A 21,234-nucleotide genomic window follows, 5' to 3' on the forward strand; every position below is an offset into this window, starting at 1 on the left:
TTTCAGGGTAAGGAAAAACATAAGCTGTGTGCAGCCCTTCAGTGACCTAAACCACGCATCGAACAGGCACATCTACATTTTTACCTACTCTATGTATTACACACATGAACATATATTTACATCATAACACACTGGTTTACACCCAGACTTCTACTACTTTATCACCATGTTAAGGCCAGGCATACAGACACCACAACAAGTCAGAAATGAGGAAGGGAAAGGACAAAAATGTAAGTGAAAATGTCTGGTATGTATTTTTGTTAAAAAATTCTAATTGATTCTTTAAAATTACTGTAAGCAGTTACTGTTTGATGATATATATATATATATTCAGGAACGTGTATGTTGGACTATACCAATAATTTCAACACTACCTCTTTGCCAAGTATACATATAAGCACGTACAAGCATAAAAAACAGATGAGAAAACAAATTTAATTTAAATACAAGCAAACAGCCAAACCTGAAGTTTCAAAAGGTTATAGCTGCTCCACAGTGTTTTTACAAAAAGATACAACTGCTTGAATATGTTCAGTGACAAGCATAGATAAAGGCCATCTTTCACACAAACTCTCAGCCTAGATGGAGTTTAAAAAAAAAGGTGCAGGCAGGAGACATAACAAATTTGCAAGAAAGTAACAGTTCAAGTCATGTTCCAGAAAAATCAGTGGGCTAAAAGAAAAAACCATCCCATTGGGAAACAATCTGTCCACAGCAGATATCAAGCACAAATTAAAAAAGCATTAAGAAAATGTTTTTATATTTAGAAAACAGCTCGGGACAATGAACTCAGAAACTAACATTCACTGAACTCTCCACCCAAAACAGTGATTTATGAAAACCTGAATTCTTAAGACAGGATGATGCACAAAAGAAGCAGAATACAATAAAATCAAAGCTGCAAATCAAGCATCCCAAGCACAAGAGATATTTTACATGTACTATGAATACTAGATGTCTGCTTTATCAACATCACAGCTGGAAAAAAGTCTGTACTGTGAATATAAAACAAGGATTCAAGTCATCCACAAAAAATAAATATTAAGACTTACAGAAAATAATATTCATGACAGCAAATATATTAATCAATACATCAATTCTTTTAAGTGTTGTTGGATTACAAATTTCCCCTAAAGTTTCCTTCCTCGGTTCAGATGAAGCCTTGAAGCTAGCACAAAAATGCACTTAGAAACCTGTAATTTAAACAAAAAGCAATACTTAAGTTCTAACTGTGATAAAGAATGCTGAATTAAGCACTGCTACATATGTGTGCGATTCTAATGTTTCTTCTCATACTGTGAAGGCAGCCAGCAGCACCGGGGCAGAGCCCTCCCGGCTCCCCAGGACCCCTGACCACACCGCGTGTGACCTCCCCAGCGCCCACACAGAGCGGAGCCGCGGGCAGATCCTGCCCCTCACAGACTGGGAGCAGCACCTGGCCTGACGGCTGCTCCTCCTACGAGCACTGCAGGGACTTTCTCTTTATGACCCTACAGAAACGATCAAGAGGTCAGTCTAAGGAACAGGGACGATTCAGTGAATGATGCATCAAGGAACTCGGACTGCACAGTAAATCCAGGTCAAGAAATCCAAAATAAGGTATCTTCTCTTTCTGGCAGAAGTCAAACAGAAGAAAAGTCAGGAAGCTCATCGATAAAAGTGGACATTTTTGTCAGTACTCCTACTTTGAGAAGGCTGTACCTCTAGTTCTTGTTCAGAAATTAGTCTCTTGAACAAACATGCTATAGTTAAGTACAAAAGCAAGGTAACTGCACCCATGTAAAACCATATGGCATATTCCAGAAGCACAGCATATAATCCTAGCCATATACTCCTTCATTTAGTGTGCTTGAAATCTAAACTTAATATTTCATTATAGGGAAATATATGTAAAAATATAAGTCATATAGGCCCGAGGAAAGTGCCTAAAAGTTCACTGACTTCTCCATTAAGACAGGACAGAAGTTATACGAATGATTTGGCTTACTTGCTCACAAAGTTAGTGCTCTATCAGGAGATTAATGATAGCAGATATTTTTAGCAGACACTCAATCACAAAATTGTGTTTTAAACAAAGCTTTTAGCACTTGACAGTAGAGAAAAACTCAACTTAGGCCAAAAATAGATCAAAATTCATAAGACAAGTGAAAGATGAGCCTTACAGTTTTGAGGGTGTTCCCCGTCAGGTTACTACCTTGTAAAAAAAAGGCTTGTTTTTTTTTAAAACAAGAGAAAGGGCAGGTGGGGCAAAAGAGGGGGAAAAAAAAAAAAAAAAAAAAACAACAAAAACAAACTACTGTTGCCTACCTTTCCATCCTGTTAGCTACGTATCAACATAGGAAAGATTTGACAATAATTAATAGTTTATTGGAATACTGGCAAACATCCCAAGCATCTTTGAACTACAGAAAACTACATCTTGGAATCATTCTGACACAGGTATTATTTCCAAACAAAAAGCATACAATGAAGTTTGTGTTGTACAAACAGTCTGTCCAAATTATCACGTTATCTAGATTTAAAGTTTGGGGTTTTTTTTTTTTAAGCCTACAGTAAAGAAAGGCTATGGTAAAGAAAACTAACTACCTAGCTACACAAATAAATTATTCATATATCAATTAAAATGTGAGGATTAATATAACATAAAATCTGCATAGTAACTGCCAATGTAGGAACTCATAGCCTCCTGTAAAGGAAAGCAGCAAAACCTGTCTCACATTTACCTTATACAGGATAACATTATACACAGGTAATAACTATGGCATTTTAGATTGTTCGCTGGAAACATTTTGTGTGGTCATCCTCTTGGGTTAGAATGCAGACCTGTTACCTGCCCAATTATTGTCTAAAAACCAGCACAGTCATAATTAGAGTTGCTCCCCTGATGTAAGAATATATGTTTATGTGAGAAGACATACACACAGCCTGACTGCCAACACTAGAGTGGGTGAGGAAGCAATGCCACCATAAGCAGCTCTGCTCTGTAATCACAAATTCCTTATGACTATCACAGGAACTTACATACATATTCTGAAGTTCACCTGGACATTGCTAATGCTCTTTAAAAGTAAGATTTTTTTGTTCAAGAAGGGGAACACAAGAAGGGCTGGTTGCATGGCATTGCACAGAGGGAGAAGCAGCACTCAGGCTCCACTGCTGAACAAGACATCTGTAAAGACCATCCACAATGACCTGGGCCGTCCCCTAGCAGAACAGGTGGTTAGTGCCTATAAAAACCAGTTTTTCAGGTCTGAACTCAAATTGTGTGGTAACTACGCAACAGACCACCCAAGGGTTTGGGGCTGACCAGAGGGTCACACAGCAGCAGAACGAATGGCAAGAGAATCAGTCTGCTTGTTTCCTTTTCAGGGAGCAAGGAAAAGCCTGGGCTGGGGGTGTCAAGTGCAGGAACAGGGACATGGGAACCCTGAAGAGCATCAACTGAATCCCAAAGAACAGGACAGGGAAGGGAGATTCAGGGAACAGCCTGCAGCACAGTTTGTTTTGCACTGACTCGCCATCTCCAGCATCACCTGGAAAACTGCTTTAAGAATTCCCCCCACAACTACCCATGTGTTGTTGTGACTGTCAGCTCTCATGCCTCCAAGAGTGAAGTGCTCCTAGCTGATGGGACTCTGGAAAAGTTTACATCAAATAGATGCAGAGGGTCAGCAGTGATTTTAAGGTCCAGGGCAGCTGTTCCCAAGGCCTAGGCTCAGTGAGCAAGCCCAGAGAGGCAGCACCCAGAACCCCAAGGTGCTTAAAGCACTCACATATGGGGTAGACAGAAATACAGCTAGCCGGTATCTTGCAGAGAAGGCACAAATCAGGGAGGTAACACCACTAACTAGCATACAAGATAAATTATTAAAATTCAACCATGACACTGAGAAGAGGGATGGAGCTGTTCCGCGCTGAGTCTGCACGCTTCCCCTGCCCACTGCTAGGCCACTGCTCTGAGAGTGGGGTTCGGGTCACAGCAACTAAAATATATTTCTGAACAATATGATCTCCAATGCATTAGGTAGCTGAATGCAAAAGTGCTTTTAAAACACAGCAGGTTTCCAGAAGGCACACGCTGCCTTCACCCTTTTGGTACCTCCAGAGTCCTCATCTCAACATTATCACTAGCCTAACCTGACTGTGAACTGGGACAGGCTTCTCCTAGGTCCACTACAGTATTATTACACAATATAATTAGGTCTCCTATGCCTGCAACCTACAGTTATTATATTTCTGTAAGGGCAGTGCCACAGTTAAAGAAATCCTTCCTCCTCCTCCTCCCTCACTTTTTCCCCCTCCCTTGAAAGCCCCTCTATTTCTAGTGAGAATGTTTTTATAGCATGTAAGAACTGCAACACCTTACCCTCCTTCCAACTACTCCAACTAAACTCTACACTATTTAGCATGCCAAAAGCTATGCTGAATACACTGCACTGGAGAAGCACTGCCTTGCTCCTTGCCTTGGTTTAAATGAGAAAGCAAACTAACTGAATCCCAGATTTCCCACGCTTTCTACAGCCGACACTCCTCAGACTTACCAGCAAGTAATAAATTTGGTTGTTTTGGCAAGTGCTTCTTAAAACACTGGTTACCCATTTGTGAATGCACAAACCCAAAGAATGATGCCTGGGATACTGATACATGGAATGTGAGGAGAAGCTATCCAGAAAAATCAAAAGAAACAAGCACAGTATCTTTTACATTCTGTAGCCTCCAGAAATTACACTTTAGTTAGTTTTCTTTATTTATACATATACACATATAAGTATCTTTATATATGCATATACCTATTTTTATTGGCAGTGTAGACAACTCCAGGAAAAGTCTAACCATCACTGATTAAGGATCCGTATTTCAGGATAATGCAGTTAAAAATAAGTACAGCAGAATGCATTTCTAAATACAAAAGCCTGCACAAATGTAGGACAAAAATTAATTCAACAACTAAAACAAGTGTTTAATGCTACTCTGGTAAACCAGTTTAGCTACAACTACATCCAAATTCCCTGTGTAAACATGCTTCATAAACAGTTATGAAACACACAGGCAATATAAGAACAACTCTCAATTCTTGCCTAAATCTGCCCAGAATCTTTAAAAACAAAATTTCCCCCTTTATTCTTCCAATATATTATTTGTGAATTGCAATTCAATCTCCTTTATCTAGCAACATTGTTAATTTATAGTCTGCACCTGACCAGAAGCAATTAACACCCACATGCAGTTCTGCTCACGCTGACAATCTGTGTCACTAAATCAAGTTCCACAACTCTGCATGTGAGCTCTGAACATGCAAGCAATCAACACATCAGCTCGCTGAGGAAAATAAAACTGCCTGTGTGGAATTTTGCTTACTGTGGCGCTGTAAGAACTGCATCAAACTGTTTTCACAAATTAACTATACTGGTTTTTTTTTTCCTATTTCTTTGAAAGCTGAATGTGGCATTTATACTGTTACTAAGTTCTCACTTTCTCAGAGCAACTCCTAGTTTTGACTACCTTCCAAAGGCTGTGAATTTTGTATTATTATGTTACATGCAACAACACTGCACTTAAAGTGAATGACAATATATGCCAACACAACAGTTGCTATTGTGCTGCAACACATCTTCTGCCTTATTTTAGAAGTGCAGCATCCTGAGGAAAAAGGGAGTCCGGGGCTTGAAACTGGTTTTGTATTACAACTAGCAGACTAAAAATAAAGAGTAAAAGCTACTAAATTCAAACCAGGATACTCCTCAGGAACTTGCAAAAAACTCTAGGTGATTTTTAAAAAGTACTGCAGTGAAATATTTTCATGTTCTTTTCCTGCCGTACAAGGAAAGCAGAGGAGCAGAGCTCTTTCTTAAGAAGTACTGAAATTGGGCTAATAATTCAATTGGCAATACCTCAAATCAAAACACAGTCCAGGTCACTTTTCCAGCATGTAAATATAACTTATTACTGGGATAAGTAGGAGCACAGTTTCACAGTATAGCTGCCGCGGAGGAGGGAACCATCCCCGCTTGTCTCTCCAGAAGTTCAACAACACATTCTTTGCCACTTCCTCTAGCCTGGCTGTTCTGTTCCTACAAGGGGGGGGCGGGGGGGGGGGATAAAAAAAAAAAAACAAACCAAACCCAGATTTAAAAAAATGCTTTATTAAAATGCCTATTAAAAAAGTAGCTTTTTGCTCACTTAGTTCCATGAATCAGCTCACCAGCAGGTCAGATGAGCACCAGAGCTGACTCCAGGGAGGGGCGGGAGCCCAGGGGCAGGAAGCGAGCAGCGCTGCCCGCTCTCAGTGACAGCTGCTCATTGAACCAGCTTAGCTGCACCATAAAAATCACACCCTTCATTGCACTTACTCCTGTGTTTATATTCAAAGTCATATAAGAATATTTCTAGGAAAAAAAAAAAAAAAGAAAAAAATTTCACACTGCCATCATTAGTAATTTTTGCAAAACTAGTAAGCAGAAATGAATTTAAAGTTCCCAGGACATTCCCAAAAGCAGCTGTGCCCTCCTGTAAATACACAAACCCTCGCTGAAAAAAAAAAAAAAAATAAAAAAAAATGTTAAATTCATGAACTACATGGATACTTCACAACAGAACAAAATTGGGCCCAAAACACCCAAACTTCAATCAGCTCACCAGATCGTGAAGAGACTAGCAGCTTATGTCAACACTAGAGGAAGAAAAAGGATTTGGGGGGTTAAAAGTCCACTGCCAGAGGGTTCACACCCAGCCAGGCTCCATCAGAGCTCCAGCCCTAGAGCTGCCTGGGCAGTCAAACCCAGGGGCACACGCTCCCCCCCAGCGCCCAGGCAGGCTGCGCCCCGGGCTCGCAGCTCCAGCCCGGGCTGCGCCTGCTCCTTTCCCCCCTCGTGAGAGGAATCGCAGATAGTCCTGACCCGACAGGAGCGGAGCTCACACACCCAACACCCACCCTCCCTTCTGGTGGCGGACTGAAAGAAATCAGGCCTGTAACCTACAAGTCATAAACCCACAGAAGTAGTCTTTGCCTCTGTTTTTCTCCTGTCCTCTAAAAAACTGCACAGGGCCTACATACACTAGTACACATAGAATAAGCAGGACAGTAAGAACCTGCACAATTAAGTATTAGAATTATTTATAGGCTTTACCCCTGATAAGAATTTTCATCTCAAAACCCAGATCATGATTAAAATGTACTAGTAATGACTACATACATTTCTCACATCTTACACATTTATTGGAATACACTAAGAGACAGATCTCACAAATACAGGTTTTTTTCCTTGGCATTGAAACGGCAGCCGCCTTCATGGCAGCAGGCTGAAAACGCCAGCAAAGGAGGAGCAGAAGATCAGGCAGAAAGTGTCAGGAAGTGAGAAAGTTTTTATAACCATACCCCAGCTTCCTTTCAAATGAGGAAATTGAAATCGAAATTCTGTTCTGCTACTGGAATGTATTTTTTTTTTTATTTAGTGCCACATAAGCTCAGTAGCAAGACACACAGGAAAGCCCCAGTAGAAAGTTCATCCTTTCTCAACTTGACCCAATCTGTTTTTTTCCCCACAGCCTAAGTCTGTGCTTGTTTCAGCAAGCAGGTCCTGCCCGAAATACCATAACAGATGGACTCAGGTTGACATGAGCCAGGTGCTAAGAATATTGGCATTTAAATTATCAGAGTTTTATTGCCTATTTCCATTAATTTCAGCTGTCTTTGAATAAACCTCAGTGAGCTCAGTCTGCTTGAATCCACCTTTGACAGCTCCTTCCCAGCTGCACTCATTACCCAGCCCTTCCCTGTGATTTGTCCTTCTATTGGCACCCTTGTTTCCCCACCATTTTGGTTACTTGGATGGAAAATGGTATCTAAGTAAGAATTACTCACTGCTAGGTAGTTTGATCATCAACTAGTTCTTTAAAAGAACGCCCTAGTATGAATGTATTGTATTTTTACATAAATAAATAAAGCAGAAAAACTCAACGTCACACACTGGACATTAAGTAAATAATGACTAAAACCCAGGCTATATTACAAATGAAGAGCATCATGAAGAGCATCTTACTGAAATATTTTATTCAACTAACTGAAATGCTAACTAATCATTATTACTCATAACAAAACTTCCGAGTGAGAAGTAACAAACTAAAAAAAAAAAAGTCTACATGTAAACTCTTTCTACACATATCTACCAATAAAACACTCACTATATCGTCTCCTTCCTTGAAATAAAGCATGCACCCATCAGACCTTACAACTTCATCAAAGTCCTTTTAAATCATTTTCATATTGATTATATTACAAAGGTATGCTTGTGGCTTTATAACCAGCCATTTGCAAGGCAGCATAGTTAAAAAAAAAAAAGGAATTTATTGCTATACTTGCTGAGCATCTCAGAAAAACACATTCCTTTTGTTGTGGGCTGAATGACAACTCGCAGAAACAAGTACTGGCATCACAGAGAAGATGGTACAAAGCCCTATCACTACTCTTAAGCAAACTGCAATGCAGGTCACAGGAGAATGAGTCTGAAAATTATCTCATTCAACTACCTTTACTGAAAATAAGGTCCTGCAAGCTACCTGAGCAGAGCAAACGCATATTCACTACAGCAAACACAGACATACACATAGCACTGGGGCACTTCAGGGAGAAGTTGTCAGAAACAGCCAGCCATATTCAAAGAAACTTGTCACCTTTCTCCAACTTACGCTTTTAGTTACAGCCTTGGTAATCTTTGTTATTTCTGTTTTTAACTAGAACGCGTTACTTAGTTTTATGCCCAGAAACAGAAGTTAAACACACCCTGTTTGTTCCTTCTCTCTAATTACAAACCAGAAGTTACTTTTAACGCTGAAATGAGAATTATAGAACAGCTGTTAAAGAGAGGTATATTTTGGCCGATAGCTGTGAAGGAAGCTCTTGGGAAAAAACATGCATGAGAGCATCACACAAGAGCCAGCTTTGACTTTGTTTCATCTTTAAAGTACCAACAGACCTGAAGCCTCTGAACTGCAAGGCCTGTGCTGTAAAAATCAACAGCAGCCTGGTTGCCACAGAAGAGGAGGTTTATTTGATTTTTATAAAAATGCTGATGAAAACAAGCCACACAAAATGAGTAAGTTTGAAGGATATATTCTGACACAAACTCATGTCATAGCTCCAGGCTACTGAGGAAAATCAATGCCTTGATTAGAAAAGGAACAGCAGCCCCATGTTCTACTTAAATTTTGTCATTTATCTTTGAGTAACCTAGACAAAATTATTTCACCTTTTACACCTTCATTTTACTAACTCTGAAAACACTCAGCAGTAGCAACCTACACATGATGTGCAGGAAATATTATTAAAGCATATTTACACTATTATATGTTATGCTTATTAAGCAAAGACAAACACTTCCAAAGGAAGGATCAAATGTACTGATTGCTCCTCTGCCTGCCTATATGGACTGCCGTGCTGCTTGGTGCCACAAGACAGAGCCTGGATCCTACTCGAGGTGACTCGGGAAGAGAGGATGGTGTAAGAGGCAAAAGGCAAGCAACAGCAATAAAGTCATTTGCGAGTCTCTGGAAATAACAAAGATAATGGTATTTATTATGAGGTAACTGTTATAAAAATCCAATTTTTTAAGACAGCATTTTTTCCAGGTGAAAATGTTGCGGTTTTTAAAATAAGAGTATGAGGAAATCCCAGATCAATGCTTTACTGTTTTCAAAACGTAAAATATAAAATGTTTTCAGCAAACACAAGACATTGATTATTCATGAAATCTACCGTAATGATCTAAGGAAGAAGTTGCACTTCCTTATTTTAATACAAGATGATCTAACTGCACAGTGGTTACAAACTATTTCACACTGTAACATCCTGTCAGCTTAGCAAATAATCATCTTGAAACCTAGTTTAATATATTATCTCCCTCTTTATGCAGTATTCTGTCTTTGAAAGAACTGGTTAGGTCCTCAAAAGGCGCTTTACAAAGACTGCATTTAAGAATTTGAATACTGACTGGACTCTAATTAGAGAAGAAAAGAGCAATCTTTGGCTCAGCCAGGACCCAGTTTTCATATGGAAATCTTTTTTTGGTTTAAGTAAAGTCTGTAACTCCACTTTAAGAGTATGCCTGAATCTTTGGAGCTGCTTGTGAACACAGATGCCTCTCACACAGAGCACCAAATCCAGCCCAAAAGACAACCAAAACCAAGAGAGTAGCACAGACAGCCGCGGGGCACACTAGCTAGTGAATACAGACCCTCACACCTTGGCAAGTCAAAGCAGCACTGAAGCAGACAGCTCTTTGTAACCTAGAAGACAACACCAATTCCACCGGCTATCTGCTCTTACACACACCTCAATTCCCAGGTTGATTCCTTATGATAATAAAATAATCTTTGATTTACACAGAAAAATATTTCCATATAGAAGTAGTCCCAAATGACATTTGCAATACAAGAGCCCTGCAGATGCTCAGCACAGTTTGACTATTATATTTTATTAACCTGAAACACCAAACAAACCCAGGTAGACTGGATCCTTTTCCAGAAAGAGAAAATGTAGCTTCAGTGCAAACCATGAGAGAGGGAGCAGTCGCTGGGTGAAGTATTTCAGCCTATATTTTATAGCCTTCATAATCAATTAAAATCAAAATGAGTTATTTTGATAAATTCTGTAATGTCAAATCCAAGTCAAAGATGTAACCCAGGAATAAACCTAAGAATTCAATTTAGAGAGATTTTTTTTTTTTTAATTCCATGGGGGATATTGTCTTCTTTTTTTAATCTAACAGCAACTGGCAATTACACAAGCACACCCACATTAACAGAAGACAATGATCATCTGTCTCTAGGCTAACACCTAAACTAATTAGCTCTCAACCAGCACCTGCTCTTTCACTTAAATCATGAGAACATAAATATCCACATACATTACAGAATGAAGTATCTTCCTTGTTTACTCTTAATGGCATTGACATTAGCTTCATTAAGAAAAAAATGAAAAAGTTTAATGGCTGCTTTACAAGAACTCCCAATGACCCTAATTGCTGTTAGTAATGGCTTCTGAAAGCATAAATAACACGTTGTAATGGCCATTAGAAATCAGTATTAGCTTACTGTTTTCAGAGTGGTATTCCACACACTTCTCATTTTCCATTCTACGTTTCTGGATAGAGGGAAACTGCCAATGTGTCAGTGACTTTGGCAAATACCAGTCTTAGTGTCAGCCACCGCAATGAAGATTTTTTTTTTCAAAAGTACTTAGTTCACTGTACACACAAACATACTATGAGTACACTGTTATCACAGGTCTTAAAGTAAACCTGCAACATGTTCTTCTTTCACCTGTAGGAGATCATATGAAAGCTTCCAGATCAGGACTTCAACATTTGAAATGTCAGGACACTTGAACAACCAACCCCCCCCCCAACACACACACAACCACACCACCACACTGTTTATTTCTGACCTAAGCACTACCATTAAACCATCCTAGAAACTTTCTCTCCTGGAAGCCTTCTTGCTTAAAATAAAATAAAATAAAGACATCACCACATTATTCTTATTTATCCCCAAAATGTATAACAACTACAGAATTTTGCTGTGGCACTTTTCCTTTTTCAGGCATAAAGTAAACAAGCTCATATCTCCTTTTTTTTTCTTTTAACGGAGAGTTCCTTTTAAAGTTCCTAGCTCCTGCATCACGAATCTTTGCACAAAGCAGTAAGGTTACTAATGCAGGTACAGTTACGCCATATTTCCCACTAACAAGAAATTTTCATATTGCAATGCCCAGCACAGGACACTATTTCCTATAATAAGTCACAATCAAGTCAGAATCAAAACCACAGTTTTTAAATGCATTTGCATGGATTTCCCCCACCTTCTATTTGCACAGCACTTAGCACAGCGTGGTCTTGGGCCACAACCATGCATATCAGGCACACAGCAACACAAATAAAACCTAACACATCTGACAGGAGAAAAGCAGATTTCTACGCTGAACCAAATTCAAACATCATGCCTTGTATTTACTTTGCGCGTCCAAAAATGCTTTCAAAGTGTCATTGCCCGTCATCAGCACTTCTCCAGACCACATCCTTACCCGTCACAAAAGAAGTCTCAAGTTCAACAGACTTTAGTGTGGTCCTGGGTTGCTGGCAACAATATGGCCCCGCTGTATGATATACTTTATCTGCCACCAGCAAACAAAAGATCCTAGCAATAATGATCAAATGCTGCATTGTATGTATGAGAAGTTTTAATCCCATTATTAACACAGAGCGCACTTGTTATAGAAATGCCGTAACATGTCCTACTGAGAAGTGACTTACCTATTCAGCAGTAAAAAAAAAAAAAAAGGCATAAACCAACCTTCTGCAGATATTTCAAGTTTTCCCCGGATATTTAAGTACCTCTTTCAGCAATTCAATGCCCTATAGTGCTAAGAAAGTGCAAGCAAAAAAAGATCCAAAAAGCTCCGTAACAGAACAGTCAGCTTTTGGTTTTTGAGCGCATTACTACGCAAAAGACAAACCCACCGAATAACTTCTCCATTCACCCGGTGTGCAGACACGCACATAAATTATGAGGCCTCGCATCTTACCCAATCTGCCTTTTCCTAAGCAAAATAAACTTGGAGAAAGGTTTGGGGGCCTTAAACTTTGTTCGCTGTTCCCAAGTGGATCAAGTGGTGTAATAAAGAGCAGTAAATAACTATTAGAGAAGCAGCCTACCGAGTCTTTTTTAATTTCGCGCTCCGCGGAGCGGGGCCGCGGGAGCCCGCGGGTGGCCGCCGGCCCCACTCCGCGAGAAGGGGCTGCGACGCCGGGGCCCTCACCCTCCCGCCGCGATCTCTCACCTGCGGCCGGCGGAAGAGGAGCAGGCAGCGGCGGGGCAGCGGCTCAGGGCTGGGGCCGGGCGCCCCGCCTCCGCCTTCTCTTTCCTCCTCCTCCTCCTCCTCCGCCTCCCCCGCCGCCGCCCGCGGTGTCCCGGGGGCCGGCGGAGCCGCCCGCCGCGCTGAGGGCGGGCGGGCCCCTCAGGGCCGGCTGTGGGGGCCGCGGGACCCCGCCGCGCACCTGAGGGCGGGCGCCCGGGCCGGATCGCCTCGGCCCTGAGTACCCACCCTCTGGCCGGGGGTCTGGGTCTGCACCGCCCTGTCCGTCGGTCTGGCGGGAGTCAGCGTCCTCCCCACCCGATTCCCGCGGGGGGGAGCAAGTAGCCATCGGCAGCATACACGCTGTAGAGGTGTGGAAACAAACTTCTGACCGAGACCCTAAAAAATATGAAGGTTTACAGCCAACTGTTGGAAATCTGGCCACTGTCGGGGTGCTTTTGGCAGGACTCTGACCTTCCCCTCAGCCAGGCTGCACCAGGGGACGAGGGACCAGACCCCCACAGGCCCTCACTGCGGCCATCTCATGGCATCCGTTTCCCATTCCTCCATTTGGTCCTCTCAGTATATTTTGGGCGAGTTTCACTGGGCTGACGATGATTCCTCCGTGTATTGAGCCTTGAACATGTGGCCGCTAATTCAGACCAAGCCTGGCTCTACCACATGTAAGTCCGATGCAAAGTTCATTGAAGGCAATAAGAAGAAACGCTGATTTATGTGGATTCTTGGATTATCTGGGGAGGCATTAGTCACAGGTGACCACACACAGCCCGTGGCAGGCAGGCATGTGCCTGGCTACCTGCAGCTACAACCACGCGTTCATTGTCCACGGTCGTACCATTACTGCAGTAGTACATTCTTATTAACTAAATACAACAATTTCCATTTGTGTACTGCTAGCCAGGCGGTACACTCTGTGGGCCTGAGCTGTATGCCTGAATTAACCCACTTGGAAGGAGCAGCAGCTCAGCACACACACCACAAGCACGACAGCTTCGACCCTCTAAGCTCCTGTTTGAATACTGGTGGGCAAATGGGAAATGTTGTATTTTCTGAGACTGCCCTGTCAGTGGGATGCTTTGGGGCTGTTAGGACTGGGAATTGTGGAAAGGAATTTAAATCCTGCTTCAGGAATTTGGGACAAGTATATAATGAATACAGCTGGAGAAGAAGTGATTATATACCTGAGGCACAGGACTAGGCAGCAAGTGAGCTGGACTCTGCTCCTCTGTTCCCTGCCCTGTGACACTTTTATGTGCAGCCTTGAGCAAGTTACTTAATCTTACCTAGGTCTTCCCATTCCTGTTTTGGACATCGTGTATCTGAAAAGCACTAAGAAATTATTGGAGCATTCAGATGAAAGCAGTGCATAGGATATTCAGACCATTTCTTAGGGGAGAGGAGAAAAAGGATCTTTCAGTAAAATGCTTGTTGAAAAGCTTTCCTTGTCTTCACTGAAAGTTGGATTAGATAACAAGATTTTAAAACTGCAGGAAATGGAAAATACATTGTTCTGCTGAGATCATAAATTGAGTCATTTCAGAACAGATGGACTCCATTTACCACTTCATCAAAATTTTGTGGACCTTCTGCGTACACAAACTGCTTAACATCATTTCTGTATACCCACAAATATTTGCTATCCCAGAGTAAAATCTAAAATTCCTGCATTATTCAGTGCAACTGACATTGTAGGGTTTTTTTTAATGGCAACACTTCCAAAACACCGCAAGTGCTGTACGTACACTGTTGTGCAGCTTGATCTTCAACTACTCGTAATTACTATAACACATTTTTAGTGAAATGGATGTAAAAGGAAAAAAGCAAAATTTGGAAATTAATATACAGTTAATTGGCTCCTGCATATGCTACATATAGACTTCCCCTTTTCTTTTTTCTGATGCTAATTTTTCTCTTGGGTGCCATGCAGCTGAAGTACAGTCACGGCTGATTTTCACAACCCAGATGCTACCACCCCTTACTGGAGAGCACCTGACATTGCTGGGAGCCCTGCTCAGTGCGACTACCCAAGCGTAAGGTTCTGTCCTGGGTGAGAGAAAGTGATAGCACCTAGCCTGTCATTTTAATGGCTTATCTTTTTGTACCTACAGATTGATCTAAAATAAATTTCCTATGTTTATGTGATAGATGCAGATGTTTGATACTGTGAAAATGTAGCCCTCAATTAAAGGTTCATCTGAAATTATGTTGTCCTAATCAGAATACAGCAGTCCCTAGGGTTTTATTTCCTTCTGTGAAAGTGTTCTTTATAGACAAGCAAGCATTCTCATTTTCAAGCTCTTAGGAAAAAGTCCAGCAGCTCTACAATGACATGTCCGTATTGAATGTGTAAAACCAGAGTATTAAACACACAAATCTAATCCTTCTAAAGATTGAATTGGATGACTGTAATGTATAATAAATAATTTTAATTTTTAGTTAAAATAAAATGCAACACATTAACTGATAAAAATATAATAAAATAAAATCCAAGCTATTTTTCAAATTTCTATTTAAATTATTTGTAGATAGGGTGTTTATACCACATCTACTTGCAGTGCTTGCAGTGTCATTTACAAGCTGAGTTACAGAGCATTACAGAAGTCAGTTTTGTACAATTCAGATGTGTGCTTCAATGTAAACTGCCATAGTGCCCAGTGCCATGAATCATTCTGAAACAGGGAAAGATCACTATTTTTAAAAGAAGCAGAAATAGAAAAACATAGTAATCTTCAACTATAATTCTCACGTGGGGGGTTACGTTTTCCTCTCAGTAAGTCATTGTGGGTTAAATCTGCCTTCAGTATATGTGTGCCTGTACTAGTCACAGTAGTAAAGGGGATGACAGCATTTGGTCCCAGCAAGCTACTTCTAAATCATTTTATTTGCAAAATGTTTCAAAATTCAGATTTTCAGTGGCTCCCATAAGTGAGTCAGTTAGGACTCAGAGGATGGTTGCTGACCAAATAAATGTGTGATGAAAGCAAATCAGAAATACAGTTATACCCCCAGAAAACATTATTTTAATTCCTTAGGAATAATTTGAAAATTAACATACAGTAGACTACTTTTGGGGTTAGATGTAATATAATCTTAAGTAGCATAATATGTTAAGTAGTACTTTTAAAATTAGCAGGTAGGCTTTTAAATATATTCACTCCTTTTAAGTATTCCTTTGACATCCTGCAAAACCACAGCAGATGGTATTTAGGAAAGCATGCTTTATCATGCTGCCTTTTTGCAGTTCCTCGTATACCCAGAAACAGTGACCACAACTATAACCCCTGCTTTTCTTCACTAGTTTCACAATTCTGATTCAGAAAGGCAGGAGTAAAATGTTGTCTTTAATGAATGCTATAGCAGGAAGTATTTATTAGAACGATTTATTTGTTTTGGATGAGATTCAGCATCTATTTACCAGTGTGCATAGGCACACACTACTCTCTTTGGCCACTGATCAATTTTGGAAATGGAACAAGTAACTTGAGTAAATTATTTGCTATTTCCTGTAAATTTATGAGTTCAAAGATATCTAACAACAGAACAATCCTTAAGTATTAGGCACTACATGCTTAGGAAGAGTGGAATGAGAAATTATTTTGAGCTGCTACATTGCTATCACCCTCATTTACAGGGCAATATTAGCATCAATTAAGCTTATGCTATTAAACACAGGAGCATCTTACTGCATCAGCCAGGCTAAAGAGAAGGCAGAGTTTCACTGCTGCTATGTAGTTTGCATTTCTAGGCCCTCAGATCAAGTAAACGCACTTCTGGGAATCACTTGCTGCTTTTCTGTAGATAAAGAAATAAATGCCATGCGTGTTTCTTTATGGAAATGAAAAGCTATTCAGGTCTCTTGTCCTATTTGTTATTTCTTTTAAAGCTGTCCAAGAGTCTAACTGACTTGGAATGACGATCATATTTTCTAGCATTCCAGAATTCATGAAAGTCAGTGGGACTTAATTCTACAACAGTAATTTCTCCAAAGAAAACTTCAAGCCCAACTCAAACTCACAGCACTGTGAAATGACAGAATATATTAGGAAAAGTACCAACAGTCAAAAAAAGTACATGACTGAGGAGCTAATATATTGTTTTCTAGAGGAACTGAGGGACTTAGGAATTCAGGTCCCACTGCCTGCAGCTCCAGAGCCTGGGGACAGGAGGTTCTGACTTCTTGGATTAAGAATCAGAAAAATATCTCCATCTCCTCTCCTACTCATGCTTAAAGTTCTTTCTCCAGAGGGAGAATGTGCTTTGTGCCTTGAAAAATCAGTGCCTGGCTAATCGCGTAAATCTTTTACCTGCACCTGCAGGTGTGATTTGGACTGCACCGAGGGCTATAGATCAGATTGGGTTTAAAATCTTCCTGTATTAAAATGGAACATTTTCTTCTAGAAACTGAATTACTCTCAATAATGCTGAGTGACAGAAGATCTGGTCTATGTCCTCCTAGAAAACTGTTAGATGGTCTGATTGAGGGGTTACTCTTTCTTTTTGTTAATTGGCAAGTTACACAAGGGAAGAAAATAAGTGACAGGAAGGCCATTTCTCTGTTGGATACCACAACACTGCAGGTGGATGTTATAACAAAATGGAAGATGTTAATTGATTTAAAGAACGCAGAAAAGAACAGATAATTTTATTTTCACAGTGAATGATGAAACTATTTCGCTGTTTTCAATTTGCACTTCCAGTGTCTTTGTGTTAGTAGCCAGGAGGGCATACTGGAAAAAAAAAGAATACTTTGGAAAAATCAGTGAGAAACAAACGGGCCATGTACCAAAACACTTTTAAGTAAATTGGAATACAATTCTAAAACAGAAAGTTCCTAGAGAACCCACTAGGAAACATGGATTTACTGAAAAAAAGGAAAAAAAAAAAAAAGAAGTCTGTTACAAGGCAATTTTACACGTGTTGACAAACTTCATCAGTTTAAATCAACATAGCCCTATTATATCAAAGCCATTGGAATAAAAATTATTTATATTACCTGAGGATCCAGTCATTTATATTAATTTACCGAGCTTAAGGAAATAGCTGTCTTCTTGAAGATTATAGTATTTAGATGGCAAGAGATAATACAGAGAAAGTATACAGCTCTCCCTTTATTTTGCTTTATGGTGAGATATAGAGTGTGTTTTCCTCTAAGTAGTTGGTATTTTCAAACAAACCGATATATTAACTATGGCAAAGCTGAGCAGGACTAAGATGGGAAATGCTTTAGTTTCTTACTTTCCTGAAAACCCTGAGTTCTGCTGCAGCAGTGACGGATGGTGTCACTTAATTGCTCACAAGACCAGCATCAAAACCCATCCTGGTACCACCAGACATTGAGATGCTATTAAATGTGGGGCAAGGAGGTTTTAAGGGTCAGTCTTGCCTCAGCGGATCAAACAGTGGGCAAGCGGTTAACCTGGCTTGTGAAGGCAAATCTGGCCGAGGCCCTGGGCCCCTGTCCCTGCTGAAGTCCTCCCCCACTCACCAGCAGCTGGAGGAAGGGCCTCGAGCACCACCTTCTCCTTCATCCCCCTGAGGAAGCCACGACCTGTGCACAGTTACTCTGTTGACTGGCATGGTTTCTGACATTTTGGCTGTTGTCTTCTGAACAAACTTGGATTGAAGATGAGTCAAGTGTGAATGGGTGGTCTAGAACTGAGCAAGATGTCCGCATAGTTCTAATCACTCTAATGACATACACACATTTGCTTTTGTCTAAAAATAGTTAAAAGTCTTTGAAGCTCTGAAATCAAGGGACTGAAAAATCAGAAAAAAAACCAAGATAAAATTGATCTCATTGAAATCAGTAGGAATTAAATTCAACAGAATTCAACAGAACCAGGCTTTTAGTGGCAATTCTTACAGTAAGGCAAATGAGTAACCTCAAATTTGCAACAGCAAAGGTTTCTCTCCTTTGCAATAAAAATCTAAGAATTTTTATTGATGTAGTAACATTAAAATTGTGTTCATACTCCATCTTCACTATTCCGATACAACACACTATGAACTGACATCTGGTGGGAAGTGATTCATTTCAGCATAAGGATTGTCTAGTGCTTTAGCATGTCCATGTGACTGTGGGTTGTACTAGTATTGTTATGATACAATTTTTCCATGTGGCTGGACTACTGAACAGGGGAGAAACTTAACTAGCTTCTAGCACAGTTGTATCAAAAATGCATACCTGCTGTTCTTTAACAGTGATCCGTCCAGCTCATTAAATTATGTCTTAACGGATGCCAGCAGCCAGCAAGAGCACAGGACAGCTGTGATTTCCTGTGCAGGCCAGATGAGGCACAAAGGTAGAAAAAGTGTATAAAAATTGAGAAAACAAATTAAAATAAATAACTTTCTAATAATGACATCAGAAAAGTAAACATCAGTTCTAATTTATGTCCTTTTAGCATTGCACCAGCTCATCATAATTGTTAATTGTAGTTTACCCTCACTAAGCAGCACCAGAACGTTCAGACTTTCCCAAATGTACAAGTACAGTAATTAAGAGTTCACAACTACTGTTTTTCCTGGACAGATTTTTATGTCTAAGTGTTGATAACTAGGAAAAAAGTACATAATACAGAAGCTACAGAACTAGCATTATTTCATTATTTCATTACTTGTTTTCTATTGCTTTTACTTCAAAAATACTCATCTAAAATCACTACTGTAATCAAAAATATTAGTTTATTCAATAGAAATTAAGTGCAGTAATGCCATTTCAAGATTTAGGGTTTGTTTTGGTTTGTTTGTTTTTGTAAATCAGACTATCCATGCATTGTATAGTTTTACCAGACCAGCACTCTCAGTAACTGCAAAAATTGGATTCCTTCCCTTTCACTCCTTAATGCTTTAGATTCTGTATTTGCCTATACTCTCCAAGAAGTTTGTTCTGGTTTTGATAGGCCATCATGTGACTTCATTCTGAAGAATTTATAAGTACTTGGTTGTTAAATATATTTATATAAAGCACTTTGTGTAGGAAAGCAGGCCCGGGGCAGTGAGAGCTGGCCCTGGCAGTCTCTGGCCTGTTCTGCCGGAGGAAGCGACGGCTGCTGGCCCGCACAGCCAGAGGTGCCAGGGCAACCCTGCTCCTCTTACCACCTCCTTGGCTCCTGACCCTACTAATATTGCTCAAACTCTTTTTTTTTAGGCAACAAAATTCAGTCTTCTCAGCTATAACCTTAGTAGTGGGATTCTGTAGGATTCAGGATGCGTATGTGCTGGCAGTAGCTCAGCAACACCAAGTAAGTTACTATTACCTGAAGGTGCTATTGTTTGCATACAAACAGGATAAAACAGAAGCCTTCAAACTACCTGCTGCAGTTGTAGTATGTTGCTTGAACACTCCACAAAAGTGATTCACTAGATGGCACGCACTCCATCTCAGAGATACTTGATATTTTCAGCAATTAATTGCTTTAATGTGTTATCTTGATGGATAAAAGTTTACATCATAACACCAATTTAGTAAGACACACTTTGGGATGAATAAAAATCTTAAGGAAAAAGTTACATTATTTTAGAAGCTACTTCTCCCTTGCACTGTCAGAAATTTTGAAAAGAAAAAGCAAACAAGTTAGTATTGAAGGAAGACAATATAAAAGATTTCTACCTGCTGTTGGGTTAGCCTTTGATTTTTCTGACTGAGAACGGTCTTTTCAGAGTTACTCATTACCAAGCAACCACAAACAAGTTTGGTTCAAGATCCGCTATAGTGAAGAGGATTAAGACAAAAAAAAAAAAAAAAAAAAAAGCCCAGCCTTGATCAGTCCCCTACTTACTGTAAGAATAAACAAGTCTTGTTTGGAAATAGGCCACAGGAGGAGGGAAATGCAAACAACAAACAACCACCACTAATGCATATTTCACCTAAACTACATAATGTTATTAAGAAAAATATTTCTTCATACTTCTGGTGCAACAATCTGCTGTATACAAACCAGCAAGGTGGATTTGCTTTCTTTTGTTTTAAGACGGAAGCTTTAAGTTCAGAACAGATATTGTTGTGTTACATTGCCAGGCAGCATAAACAAGCAATTTGAACAAGGTTTATTTTCAGATTTCGCTGTCATCAAATCTGGTTCCGTAAATGAACTTTAGACCTGTCCAAATGCAGTGGAGAGCACAGATTATTTTCTTTATTAGCTATTCAGAAGCATTTGATTGCCTAATGATCTTTCAGCTAGAGTGTCAAACACTGCTTCATATATAAGCAAAAGTTATTTTATATACCTGTACAAAAGCGCTTTTTTTTTTATTTTAAACAAGAAAAACACTCACCAAATTTGCACCCATGGTTCCTCAGACTTCCTCCACCACCACACAAATGCATTCTTTGCAAGCCAGCTCTTGCATACAGCCAAGTG

At 40.0% G+C, this 21,234-nt stretch overlaps 1 protein-coding gene across 3 annotated transcripts in view; it reads right to left on the reverse strand.

Moving 5' to 3' along the window:
- Positions 1 to 12,902, reverse strand: part of ADCY7 (adenylate cyclase 7) — a 68,261-nt gene extending 55,359 nt beyond the window's left edge. Inside the window, exon 1 of one of the 3 annotated variants that reach the window (XM_042797417.1) lies at positions 12,833 to 12,902. The gene's annotated coding sequence lies outside the window, so the exon portion shown is untranslated. Of the gene's footprint in view, positions 1 to 12,707 lie in introns of all 3 variants that reach the window. The other 2 variants (XM_042797416.1, XM_032998186.2) reach the window with 2 other exon arrangements.
- Positions 12,903 to 21,234: the final 8,332 nt, after the last annotated feature.

This window comes from Tyto alba, unplaced genomic scaffold, assembly GCF_018691265.1.
Source record: "Tyto alba isolate M040663 unplaced genomic scaffold, T.alba_DEE_v4.0 Super-Scaffold_26, whole genome shotgun sequence".
Lineage (NCBI taxonomy): Eukaryota > Metazoa > Chordata > Aves > Strigiformes > Tytonidae > Tyto > Tyto alba.